The sequence below is a fragment of the Camelus ferus genome, chromosome 18 (assembly GCF_009834535.1).
Source record: "Camelus ferus isolate YT-003-E chromosome 18, BCGSAC_Cfer_1.0, whole genome shotgun sequence".
NCBI classification, from domain to species: Eukaryota; Metazoa; Chordata; class Mammalia; order Artiodactyla; family Camelidae; genus Camelus; species Camelus ferus.
Genome location: NC_045713.1, coordinates 20,689,980 through 20,704,665, shown reverse-complemented (window position 1 = coordinate 20,704,665; position 14,686 = coordinate 20,689,980).

Here is a 14,686-nt window from a genome sequence, read left to right as displayed (position 1 = left end):
ATGCACTTAGTCATCAAGCAGTTGTTGAAAGTCTGCTAACTGCTAGGCATTGTTGTAGACACTGGTAATACAATGATGAATAAGTCAGAAATTATTCTTGCTTTTAAGCAACTTATAATACGCATTAGGTAAATAGCTATTAAGAATTTTAAATAATTGTTGTTACAGTTTTCTGTGTACTTCCAAGAAGCAATAAAAGGCACCGCTATGCAAGCTTTAAATAATAGCGTGATTTGGGAATTTGGCCCAGAGTTCAGGAAATTTAAACATGTAACATTTAAAATAATGATTTAAAAGACTGTACAAATGTCATGCCCTTTCTCCCTCAGCCAATGCCTTTCTTACAAACATCAAAGTCTACTCATTCCCCGTCATGGGGGAAGTCAGGGGTTGTCCAGGCTGAACCTTTATGACAGCTGGCGGAGGAAGAGGTACCCACCCTCTTGGCCAAGGACAGGTGTCCACTGCTCATGGCAGCCAGTGAGACACCTTGTCTTCATCCACATCTTCGCATGCCTTGTCTCCATGTCTTCAGGATTGTTCTTCGTACAAATTGCTTGTGACTGTGCTGACAGGTAGATTTAATTAAGTTTGAGAATCCACAGAAGTCTTTCTTGGGGAAGTGACATTTGAGAAAAAGATGTAAAAACTTCATGAATTTGCTGAGCATCCATACATGGCATCATGTCTGTCGTCTCTGTTGGGTCCCCACTTTGGTCAATGTGGGTGAAGCGGAAGTGATTATAGTGCAGGCTGTGTTGTCAGAGGCTTGGCTTGAACCCTCTCCCTGAACCCAGCAGAAAGTGTGATGTTAAATAAATTACTTGGCCTCTCTGGGCTTGGGTTCATCTTTCATAAAATTCGACAAGTGATACTATTGAGTCGTTGTGAAGACCCAGCAGGCCGATGCAGAACACATCAGTGCTTTGGACAAAGACAGAGCTTGGGGTCTTGTTTGAGTTGGAAGGAGGAAGGGAGGGTTTTGGAGAGAGAAACAAGCCTTTATTTATTTGCTGGGATAGCCACTGTGCAGAAAGGTTTAACTCAGCAGACATTGTGTCCCCAAGCCCTGCACATTCCCAGGACCTTCAGGACTGGTCCTTGGCCAGTTCTTGGGAGATGATCTGTGAATATCCTTTGAATATTCTGCCCCGTAAGAGCATCTTTGTGTATCTGAGCTTTGAGCCATGCCAGGTTGTTTATGTCAATAATGTGATGTATGGCAAACGATCATTTTTATATGCTTGGGGCTTTGGGGCATGCTGTATCAATTTGACATTGAGGTGGGGGGCTGCTCCTTCTATGTGACTGGCCCCTGATGAAAACCCTGGACACCAAGGCTTGGGCGAGCATCCCTGGTTGGAAACACTTCACACATGTTGTCACATACCGTTGTTGGGAGCATTGGATGCTCTCCACATGGAGAACACAAATGAAAAGACTCGACCGTACATGTCTATTTCCTTTGCTGATTTTAATATGTATCTTTTCATTGTCATAAACCATAACAGTGAGTATAAAAGCATTTTGAGTTTTTCTAGAGAATCCTGAAAACTGAGGGTGGCCTTGGGGACCTCAAATATAGGTGCTGGGTGCTTTATTTGTGACATCTCATTTAATTGAATCTTCAGAGCCACTAAGAGATGAAACTGATAGACTCCGAGGTTGTCTTCCAAGATGAAACAGCAGGGCAAGTTCACACCCCTAGTAAGTGTTCAGCCAGAGTTGGAACCCAGGATTCCCTGGGTTCAGAGAAATGATTGTGATTTGGGCTGGGAATTTCCAAATAGACTAAATCCATTTACGAGACAAGTGCAAGTCCAGACACTACTTACACCAATTTCTCTGGCCTGACTGTGTTTTATTTCTGTTAGAAGGACACACTAGCTATGAGAAGGGGGCAGAGAGAAGTGGATAGAATATTAGAAATAAGGCAGCTTTCTTCCCCTTCATCACCATCCACTGAATCATTGGTAAATTCCTTCAGGGAACTAGGAAGCAGGCCAGTGTAGCTAGAATCAAGAAATCAAAACCCAGTGACTCTCAAGGAATTTCTCGCTGAGTTTTTTCTATATTTTTTATGAAAATATTTCTTCAGAGGAACAAAGCATATCTGTGTGCACCAATATTGAAAGGTCTCCAAGATACACTGTTAGGAGAAAAAAGCAAGGTGAAGAATGATGTATGGTATGTGCTTTTTGTGTAAAACCAAGCCAATATACATGCATACGTGTGCACATATCCTTGGTATCTCTTATATTTTATAGATACGACAGTTAGGTGACCTATGTCACCTATGTATTTATAGCTCCCTCTCTGCATCTATGTATCTATCAATATATGCCTGTGTGTATGTGTATATACATACACATTGCTATAGAATAATTTATGTATCTATACATACATATGTAGATGTGGGTATACATATATATACATGTATCGCTGACTCTTGAACAACCTGCATTTGAACTACATGGATCCACTTATGTGCAGATTCCTTTCACTAAATACACACTATAGTACAATATGATCCAAAGTTGGTTGAACCCGCGGCTGCAGAACTTTGGATACGGAAGCCTGACTGTACAGTCATACATGGATTTTCAATGCCTCACGGGGAGCAGAGTGGGAGTTGGCACCCCCAACCACTAACCACTGTGGTGTTCAAAGGTCAACTGTATATTGTTTCCTGAAGGAGACAAAAGAACCAGGAGGTGTAAATTGCCTCTGGGAAGGGGAGCTGAGAAGTCAATGGTTGTATTCGTTTCCCACTGCTGCTGTAACAAATCATCCCTCACTCAGCGGTTTAAAACAGCACACTTTATCTTACAGTGCTGGGCGTCAGCAATCCTGAAATGGTGGGCAGGGCCACATTCCTTCTGGAAGCTCTAGGGAAGAACCTATTGCCTTGGCTCTTCCGTCTTCAAGGTGCTGCCAAGTCCCTTTGTTCACGGCACTGAATCTCTCTACCTCTGTTTCTGTCATCACATCACTTTTCCTGACTCTGTCACTTTCCTTCTTCCCGATTAAAAGGACCCTTGGGATTACACTGGATGCATCTGGATAATCCAGGATAATCTTCCCATCTTAAAATCCTGAGCTTAGTCACATGGTCAGAGTCCCACGTAAGGTAACACATTCACAGGATGCAGGGAATAGGACGTGGATACCTCCCGGGACCGTTATTCGGCCAACCACAAAGGGAGGTGGGGAATTCATTGTCACTGGAGGTAGTTAGACTTTTAAAATGCTCTGCCTTTTGTGTTCAAACTTTAAACTTATATTAATATTTAATAGGACAATTCTTACCTATGATTTTTTAAAATCAAAGATCATTTTTATACAGGTTACACTAAGTCTCCTTTCCATCCCCCATGTGTCCCAGCTCCTCCTCAGAAGCAGCCACTGCACTTCTTAGTTATCATTCTGCAATTTTGAAGAAGAAGAAAAATGGCAGAAGTGAGGAAGATCCGGCTCTGGGTGGGACCAGTGGGCTGCTGTTAAGTCTCCTACTTGGATTGGGACCTCCTTCTGCTTCTCTCTGGGAGCCTAACCCTTTTTGACAAATTAAGCAAATAGATGTTTTTCCTGACTGCGTGCCAAGCATCCTGTTAGATCCTGGGGTACAAGCCAGGTCGCTCCCTCACGTGGCCTCAGACCCGGGGGCCAGGCAGGCAGTAACAGTGTGGTGATGGTTAATTGAAGGACACGTGGCCTGGGCAGGCACAGTTCCTCTGTGTCTCAGCCTCCTGCCCCTCCCTGCGCAGCCGGGCGCCGGAGGAGGGCTGGGGAAGGGGAGATCTGCTTGGCTGCTAGCCTCAGGAAGGGACCATACATCTTCCAGGAGGGCATACACCTTTCTGCTGTGTATTTATGCCTAGGCTAAAGGTCCAAGAAAATCCTATGATCAACCGAAGCATGATTTCCCTGGGAACCAGAAGGGCATGAGGCCGTCAGCCCATCTGATATAGGGACCTCCCTGGGCTTTTTCTAAGCAGCCCACAGCCATGAGGCAGGAAAACAGATGATGCATAGCTCTGTGGCTTTCTCTCCCTTCCTCTGGGGAACCTGGGCCCTGGCTGATTCATTTTAGCATCTCCCATCAGGCTGAGGGCTTCTGAGGGTAGGAGGATTCCCCTAAGGCTGGGGATGCTGGCTGTCAGGGGCAGTTACCCTTAGGCTGGGACCATGTGCTGGGACTTTCAGAGGCTGATTTTTTTCTTTTATCTGGTTGTGAATTTTGAATCTTTAAAAGCCCCAACTATTTCAGACACCCACACAAGCTTTAAGCCACAAAGGTCAGTAAATTTCAGGCTCCAAAGGAAGAAAGAAGGAAGAAAACAGAGAAGCAAACTCAGAGACAGACCGAGATGCTGACATCCAGGGACACATGCCCCCAAGGAACAGCAAAAGAGTACATCCCTGGGAGACAAAAAAGCCCGAGGTATAGAGACAGATACATGCCTGAGATGATCAGGTCTCATCTGAAAAAGACATAGGCAAGCTTCAGAGACCCAGGTACACAGAGGCTTGGAGACCTGCTACCTCTCAGGTGCTTTGAGGGACAGATGATCTGAGAGATACAATTCTTCTCTGGGACAGTCCTGGATGCCATCAGGATCCACTGCCACCATTCTTACTTCCAGACATCAGATTCTTCTCTTGCTCATACCAGGAAAGACCTTTCCAGAATGGGGACCCCTCCCCAGCCACCGCCACACTGATGCATCAGGCTTCCCCCTTGCAGATCCTAGCGGGAAAGCAGTTTCACTGACACGAGGACGACAACGTGTGTTCGAAAGAGATATCTGAACCCAGGGAACAGAAGGCTGTCCATCAATTTTTGTGGGAACTGTGTCCGTCCCCCAGTCACTTAGCAGAGGGAGGTGACTCTGGAACGATAACCACAGAAATATAAACTAGCAGAGGAACATCTGCATTTTGTGAAACCCTTTTGTTTTATAATTGAGCAAAGTCCAGAAAGGCGAGGTGCCTCCCCCAGCGTCACATATCCAGGGTGGGAAACCGACATCCTTGGCCATGTTTTAGGGTCTCGGAACAAAGGGAATTTTCCCCTCTCCATTGAAATAGCATTTTACTCTGCTGTGGGGGGAGAAAAAGCTGGATCCCAGCTTTATCAAGCATTATGAAGCGAACTGGGAGCTATAAATGGCACTTTTACAGGTGATCGTAATTACTCCCCTCTCTTTGATGGAGCACAAAGGGGGTTCCCCACGTAGCACTCCCACAAGATCTTGGCACAAAAGGGATGAAGAGAGTACAGCTTTGGTTCCTGGCTGGCGGTTAAAAGCTCTCATTTGGGAGTAGGATTTATTAAATATTGTAATCAGTTCAATGTCGACTGTTGAAACATTTGCTTTAATGGGCTTGTTAAATTTAGATTACGTTCAAAAGAAAAAGAGAGTGAGAGAGAGAAAGAAAGACATTTCCCTGTCTCTGAACTCTTGGGCTGCCACTTCATGACTGGGTACGTGTTAAAGAAACAGCTCCCAGCCGCGATAATTACCCCGATTGTGGGAGAAAGAGGATGACATTTCCAGATGATTCAAGAGGGCATTTTGTTTTGTAAACACACTTTTCTGATCAGAGGCTGTTTTTACTTTAGAAGGAGCAACATGAACTCTTCTTCCTTCCTTCTTTTCTTCCTTCTTTTCTTTATATCCTGAATAAAATTTTAAATTGATTTTAATTATATGGGTAACATATTAATAGCTAACATTTATTGATAGCTTACTATGGAATAAGCACCTTTCTAAGTATTTTGTTTGCATAAAATACTTTAAATGTCCTCAATGCCCTGTGAGGCAGATATTGTTATTATCCCATGTTACAGATGAGGAAAATGGGGCACAGAGAGGTTAGCCAATGTGCCTAAGGTCACACAGCTAGTACGTGGCAAAGGCAGGATTCAAATAGTCACATTTAAATAAGACAACGCCCCTAGTTAACTGCTTTGGTACCTGCACATATATTCATTCTCCCAGGAAGTTAACGCTTTTTCATAGAAAGGTAACGTCTCCTTTGATCCCCGACCCAATCCCTGTTTCTTGTTCCCGTACCCAAAGTTAGTGGTTACCATCAACTTGGGAAGTATCCATTACATGCACAAAAATAAATAGAATCTCTCTGTGTCTTAATGTTATCATTCTTTTTTTAAATTAAAAACAATTTTTAATGGAAGTACAGTCAACTACAATGTGTCAGTATCTGGCGTACAGCACAGTCTCCCAGTCATGCATATACATATGTATATTCATTTTCATACTCTTTTTCATTAAAGGTTAGATTCTGTATCATTCTTGAAACTTTTTTTTTGCTCAAAAATATTCCATTTCATAGCTCTATACTATTTGATTGTATTTTATTTAGCTATTCCCCTCCTAATGGATGTCAAGTTGTTCCTAACTGTTCAGTAGAGTAAGTAATGCTACAGGACGTATACAGTGTATCTCTAGGGCAGATGGCAATCATGGAGTCATTTAGGTCACGTTACTTTTTAAATATATTTCTTTTTTAGTTTTTTGGGGGGTAATTAGATTTATCGATTTAATTATTTTTTTATGGAGATCCTGGGGATTGAATCTAGGACCTCGTGTCTGCTAAGAATGCCCTTTACCACTGAGCTATACCCTCCACCCACCCCGATCATGTTTGGTTTTAACAGATACTGCCAACTTTCCTAACAGCAGTATCTGAAAGTCACTGTTTCTTGATCGCCTCACCACCATTTTTCATAATTAAATGTTAAAAAAAAAAGTGCTTGCCAACCTCTGGGTAAAAATATGAGTGCATCTCTCTAAACTGCTCCAACAGTTACCCACCTCAGTCGTGTTGCCTTGTGCCCCTGCAGTCTTCATTTCCACCCAGCCGAGCCTACTGAAAGCCAAGTCTAGCTTTTTTTTTTTTTTTGTCTTCTTTTGGTTCTCAGGAAAATGTAGCAAAAATGTGATGTCAAGTCTTATTCTCTATGGTGAAGCCTAGAAATCAGGAGGCAAGGTGTAGTTGTTGAAATTTGCAGGATATGGGACTCCCTTCCCCCAAGATGAAAGCTACATGCTTGTTTAGAAGCCAAATCAAAACCTTCTTCTCTGGTTTATTCAATCATTCCAATATCCAGTCCTTAAATCAACAATGACTAAGGAGAGATTTCTATATGTAGGCACCATAGAGAATACTGGGGGCCCAAGGATGTGATGAATGCTGTCCCCATCCACACAGGGCTTCATATATCTGTGATGGCCCAGTTTACAGGCTCAACTGTCCACATTGGCCTTCGCTACTTTATATTAACTATTGCCCACCTACTTCCCAAGAACTTCACCTTGAATTCTAGACCATATGTTGGGGCCCTGCTGCTTTGCAAAGCACCGAGTTCCCAGGTCTAAAGCTTGGCTACTGTCTCTCCCCTTCATACCTGCTGTGAGAATTCTCCAGGATATATGAGAATATTTGGGAAAAACTCAAGTGTGGATTAACTATCTTTGTGCCAGTTATGTTTGAATAATTCAGGATAGATGGATCCTAAACCCCGAAATAAAATATCCATCCTTTCTATTAGAAGACAATTCTTTAAAAAAAAATCTCTTTATTAAGGAAATCTTGTCATTTGCAACAATATGAATTAATCTGGAGGACATTATGTTAAGTGAAATAAGCCAGACACAGAAGGACAAATACTATATGGTACCACTTAATATGATGAATATAAAATAGACTCATAGGAGCAGAGAGGAAAATGGTGGTTGCCAGGAGCTGGGTAGAGGGAGAAATGGGGAGGTTTTAGTCAAAGAAGTCAAGTCTTCATGAGTCTCTTGCCTTTCTGAATGTCTTGAGAGCGAAGGGACTGACTTTGTTCTGGGCCATCTTTTCAAAGATGTTTGTGATCAGCCTTGGAAGATAGAGAGAGTGTCTCCCTCTAGAGGAGAGAACAGGTTTGCTTTCAGCAGGCATTCCTACTGCTTGTTATAAAAGAGTCAGACTCCCTAAGCTCAGGGCTCCTTGCCTGCAATGCATCCTACTGCATGTGCAAATGTCATCTTGTTCTCTTTGCATCATCCGTGGAAATTGGGGCTCAGGGAACCATCATGCATGCTGATTTTCCGGCTACTGGTATCGCTGCGAGTAATAAACTTTTCTTCATCTCTAGCCAAAGTGTCTTTGTTTTCTACCAGCATCCATGAAACCACAGCAGCCTAAATTGTTAGCTGCAAATAGATATTTCACATTTATTTATACATTTGTTTATCCATTCAGTAAAATAGTTGTTGAGTATCTGCTATGTGTCAGATGCTAGGGATACAGAGATGAACCAGATAATCAGGACCTTGCTTTCATACAGCTTCAATCTAGTGAAGAAGGAATGTAAAATAGAAGACTTCATAGGTCATGAAATGTGCTAGGAAGGGGATTCACAAAGTGCAATATTGGACACTAACAAGTGTACTAGGATAGGGTGGTGAGAGAATTCTCGTCTGTAGAGTTGACCACATAGGTGAGAACTGAGAGATGAGGTGGTGCCAGTCATTCAAATACTCAAGGAAACCCAAGTAGAAAGGCATTGAGGTAGGACAGAGATGCATGCCTTCCATGAGCTGACAGGTGACCAGAGTGACCACTGTGAGGATGGCAAGAGAGAAAAAGGCATGATGTGAAGTCAGAGAAGTAGCAGAAAGAGCAGAAAATACGAGTCCTTGAGGTCACAGTATGGAGGTTATATTTTATTCAAAGTGGAAATGAAAATCACGGAAGAGTTAGACTAGCATGGAGTAGGGAGGGGTTGGATCTAATTTATATCTTATAACAGTTTCGGTGTCAGTAAGGTAAAGAAAGGAATAAGATTGCTTTTTCCAGGACGTAGTGTCTGGATCACCCATTGCCTTCTCTGGACCTGGTCTCAACTTCCCCTTATCCCATCCTCCTGCCCCGTGATCGCGTCTCTGACCGATTTCCACTCGCTCTCTCATTATTTATTCTCACTGCTCCTATGTTGCTGAGCAACTCACAATGCCTCTTGCCTCAGTGCACAGAGGACAATGGTTTTTCAGATGAGGGCTTAAGAAGGGCAAAGAGTGAATCCAAAACCAGAGATGTGGGCAAACCTTCAGAATGGGCCATTGTTCAGTTGGGAACAGAAAAGGATTTGCAACGGACAGAAAGAGAAAATATACCTTTTGTCAAGGAGTCGTCACAAGACCATCCATGAAAACACTAGCCCAAAGCATTAACATCGACATCACAGACATATTTCACAGAACAAGACAGTGGGGCATACTGAATACAGAATGGGACACACTGAATGTCTATCAAGAAAAGAAATGGCAGCTAAACAGAGGCACATGCATATTATTATGGGACATTCTGCAACTAAAGGAGAAGACCTTGCAAAGAAACACGTTTTGTATGAACTTTTTAAAGCAAACGCTGATGATTTTCAAAGTAACTATGAGTTTATATGTCTGCATTCATATACTCAAGGACACTGGGGTAGAAGATCACCTTAAATGCTGTTGGGAATGTGGTCCTCAACCTTGGCTGAATGTTAGAATCAACTGGGGGAAATTTCCGCCGTAGCGACCATGAAGTTTTAATTACATATTTTAAATGAACTGGGGAATTGCATATTTTAAATGAACTTTTAATTCTGGGATACTTTTAGATTGTACAGAAAGCTTTCTGCAAAGATAGTACGGACTATCCTGTGTCTCCTTCATGGTTTTCCTTATCGTTCATGTCTTGAATAACGGTAGTACATTTGTCAAAGCTAAGGAATCAACATTAGTCCATTAGTATTAACTAACTCCAGACTTTATTTGTATTTTACCAGTTTTTTTTTTTTCCACTAATGTCCTTTGGCTGTTCCAGGATCCAGTTCAGGACACCATGTTGCTGTTAGTCATTATGGCTCCTTTGTCTTCTCTGATCTATGTCTGTTTCTCAGTCTTTCCTTATTTCTCCTGATCTTGACAGTTTTGAAGAGTTCTGGTCAGTTATTTTTTTGGATGTCCTTCCATTTGGGTTTGGTGTTTTTCTATGATTAGAATGAAGCTATGGACTTTGGGGAATAACGCCAGAGGTGATGTGTTGTGTCCCCCCAACCCACATCATATTAGGAGCATATGCCACCAATGGTCACTGGTGATGGTAACCCTGATCACTTGGTTAAGGTGGTGTCGACCAGGGCCCTCCATGGCTAAGTTTCTATTTTTCCCTTTTTATACTCCGTTTCTTGAAAGCGAGTCACTAAGTCTACCCTCAATTAGATGAGGGGAGATTTAAATTCCACCTCCTGGATCAGTGGAAATACATATCTTTGTGAGGAATATTTGTCTCTTCGGCTCCCATTTATTCACAGACTCCATCACTTTTTTATATCAATATGGACTTGTGTATATTTGTGTTATACTTTAGGTTATAATTTAATGCCATATTAATTTGTTCCTTAAATTGTTCTAGCCCTGGCCACTGGAAGTTCTTTCAGGTTGGCTTGTGTGTCCCTTTGGCATGTCCCTATCCTTGTTTTTTGAGCACTTCTTTACTTCCTGGAACTACGAGGTATTCCAGTCTCACCTTGTACATTCCCTGTCCCAACCTTCGAATCAGTCGCTTCTCTAAGAAGAATGATATTTAGAAACAAAGGTCTGGGCAGGGTTGTCTCATTATAACAGAGGCATCACTGTTTCTGGGGCCTCTCAGCAGACAGAACTAGGACATATATGTATATAACCCATGTATAGAAATATATCCATAATCAATATAATCATATATCTATAATCATATAATCATATGTAACAATCATATATGTGGATACGTCTATAATCATGTCTACAATCATATATAATCAGATATAGTCCCTGATGGAGAATCACTGCTTTAGTGGGACTAAACATTGCTGTCCTTCTTAATAACTGATAAAATGTTACCAGTTATACAAGGTATATATAATAATTATGTGCAATATATAATTATATATATGTCTAATTTTCAAAAAATTAAATCCAAATTCATACTAATGTTTCTGACTCTAGTCAAATACCTCAGGGTTCATCCTCCCCTTTCTTTCTTGCTTATTTATAATTTCTTTCGCTGATAGTGAGATATCTGGCCCCCATTATCTTCCATCCATTTACTTATTTGTCCAACTCCAATGTAAATGAAAGCACTTTGACAACTGGTAACCAGATCCCCGTGAAAGACAAACTTACCAAACAGAGTTCGGTGTTCATGTAAATTTCTTCTTGTAGTTAGCCTTACACTTTCTGGTCAAAATACCATTTTCCAAAGTTACTAACAACTACATTCATTTTTTAGCTCCTGGAAGACTCCTGATGCCTGTAGCTTAATCCAGACCACTCCAGTATCCTTGGGGGAGAATTTCTGGCATTACATTTTTAATAGGTCCTCGTATGGTTCTAATATATAGCAAGTGTTGAGAACCATTGATTCAGAAATTGAAAACAAAGAGAGTTTTAAGTGTTTCTTCATGTTCTCTCTTTGCTAGTTAATAAGAATATAAACCCTTTTTGTAACTTAAAACAAAATAAGAAAACATCTTTTAAAAAATAAGATGGGTATAGCAGTCACAGAAATCAGGCTCTGTACCTGATTCTTCCTGTTAATAGCTGTGTGACACCAGGAAGGTCATTGAAACATTCTGAGCCTCAGTCTCCTTATCTTTAGATTCACTCTAATGGCATTTATCTTACCTTCCTTAACAAAGCTGCACCACAGACCAGCTGAGACTATGTATGTGAACACATTCTGATGGCCTTAAAGATCTAGTCAAATGGAAGGAATTGTTATTTCTAAGTCATCAACTGATGAGTTGCTTTTGATATCCTTGAGAGCTAAAGGCTACTTTGTTACCAGCACTACTGGTGCAGTCGTTACACACACCAATTAGCCTCACGGATATGGGGGGGGGGGGGATTGGCCAAGAGAGAAGAATGGAACGGGTAAGGACAAAAGACACAAACCATGAAAGATAGCCAACCAAAAGCATAAGAATCAGAGAAAGCAGCTAGTATCCTGATTTGCCTTGGTTCCTGGAGAGCTTTCTTGGTCTATTTACAGTCAACACATCTTGCTACATGACAAAGCTACTAAATATTTAATATTATTTTCAGCAATCTCTAATAGTGCACTGGGATTCTCTAATTTGGTAGAAAGTGATAACAAATTTGGATATTGAACCTCTCCTATGCTGATTCAACCGTGATTAGTCTAGGTGAAAGATTGCAAACATAATCAGACCTCTATCTACTGAGGGTTCTCAAACTCTGCACTCTTGTAATTTGGGGCTAAATAGCTCTGTGTTTGAAGGCTTTCATGCACAGGATAGAATATTTAGCAACATTCTTTGCAGCCCTCATCCACTACATGCCAGCAGCACTCCCCCACCCCTACGTGACAGCCCACAATGTCTCCAGATATTGTCAGATGTCTCCTAGGGGCAGAACAGCCCTTGACTGAGAACAACTGCTCTAGTGGGAATGAACTTTGCTGTCCTTAATAACTGATAACATGTTACATGCTAGCTTTATTATTTGAAAAAATTCTAATTAATCTTTTTAAAAAAAATGCCAAAAATTTGTAGTCCTTACAGTCACTGGATGACCATGAAAGTGTCTGACAATGAGGTCAGGTGAGGAGATACAGTTCTAGGGAGAGTGCTCTGAACTTTACAAATATTCCAATGATGAGTAAAGGAAATCATCTCTTATTACACAAGACAGCTACCTTCACAAACCACACTCTTGTTTGCCTCCCAATGCCTTATTAAGTGGTGAAAAATATCCAACAGGGGGTGGACTTTTCTGTTAACATACCAGCTTTTATGTATATTTGAGGTTTCAGGTCAGTTTCCATATTCTTGCAGAGTACACCTGAGTCACCTTCTAAATACTAACAACTTCAGTGAACTCTCTTTTGATTTCAAGGAAAGTGCACTCAACCCAAACTGGCTTCTGCAAAATCCAAATTGGCTCACATTATAGAAAATCAATGGAGGATGTCTTCAGGCATAGCTGGATCCAGGTGCTAAGCAAGGTTTGTCTTTGTTGAAATTTCAGTTTTATCATTGTGTTGCTTTTACTCTCAAGCTCAATGACCCAAGCTCTCTCTCAGAAAGCAAGATAAATACAGCTTCTCTTCATGTGCTATCAGGTTCAGTCCCAATGGGAAAAGAGGACTTGCTTCTCGCCCAGATACAAAAGACTCTTTATATTTGTTTTGTTTTACTCTATTTGGGTCACAAGCATACTGATATACACATTCTTGAACCAATCCATGGGCCAGGGGTATGAGACACATTGATTGACCTAGGTCTAGTTTATGTGCTGTGGTGTGATGATTAATTTCATGTGTCACCTTGACTGGCCTTTGTTTCTCAGTGTGCCTGTGAGAATGCTTCCTGATGAGATTTCCATTTGAATCAGTGGACTCAGTAAAGTAGACGGCCCTCCCTAATGTGAGTGGGCATCATCCAATTCATTGAGGCTTGAAAGGAACACAAGATGGAGAAAGGAGAAATCACCCCTTTTCCTACCTCATTGTTTGAGGGAACATCACTTGTCATCTTTTCCTGCCCTCAGACTGGGATTTGCACCATCAGCTTCCTGCTTCTCAGGCTTTCAGACTCAGACTGAAATTATCCCACTGGCTTTCTTGGGTCTCCATCTTGCAAATGGTAGATCATGGAAATTCCCAGCCTCTATGATCACATAAGCCAATTCCTCAGAATAAATCTCTATCTCTCTATCTCTCTCTTTCTCTATCTCTGCCCATCTGTGTGTCTCTCTCCCTCCCTGTTTCTCTGAAAATGCACGTACCAATTCCTGGGGCTGGGTCAGAAAGTGGGAGAGGAGAAAAATCCTCAAATGCAAACAAGAACTGGAAGTATATGAAAGAGTTTCTGGGGAGGCAAACAACAGGGGTAAACCTTAATAGCGTTCTTCCTATCATACAGTATAGAAAAATTCTTAAAGGCTGAATAGTGGGATAACTCTCACTTTACAAATGAAGGGAACAGGTCCCAAGAACCTTGAGGCAAAGCAATGGCTATAGTTAATAGCAGGAACCAAAGACTAACAAAAGTTTAGCTTTCAAGTTTTAGAAGATGCAGTCCAAATATCCAAGATTCAGCAAGAGAGATGAGTTCATTCTAGACCCAAAGAAAAGCAAAAAAGAAAAAAAAAATTTCTTTATACATTGCCAGTGTCATTTTGTTTCATCCCTAGTGCTTATTTTTAAATCTTACTTTGATCAAAAGAAGACCTGTGATGCTTGCTAAAAATATAGATTCTCAGGTTAACCTCTCATTGATTATAATTCACAGAAACTGCCTAGGGTACGGCCAAGGAACCTGCCTTTCTTATAGCAGGCAAGTTGCACATCCCAGATCAGTTAGAGAAGAAACTCTGGGGGTGGCACCTGGGGATCATTTTGTTTTAAAGTTCTCAGCTAATTCCAATGTGCAGCCAAGTTTGAGAACCAATGCAATTTATGGTAGATCATTGGTTCTGGGGAACTTGATATAAATACAGAAGCCCAGGACATATTCTACATGGACAGACCTGAACTTCTCTTTCTTGGGAGCTTCTTAGAAATGCAGCATCTCGTGTCCCACCCAAGACCTACTGAATCCTTTTTAACAATAATCCCCAATAAT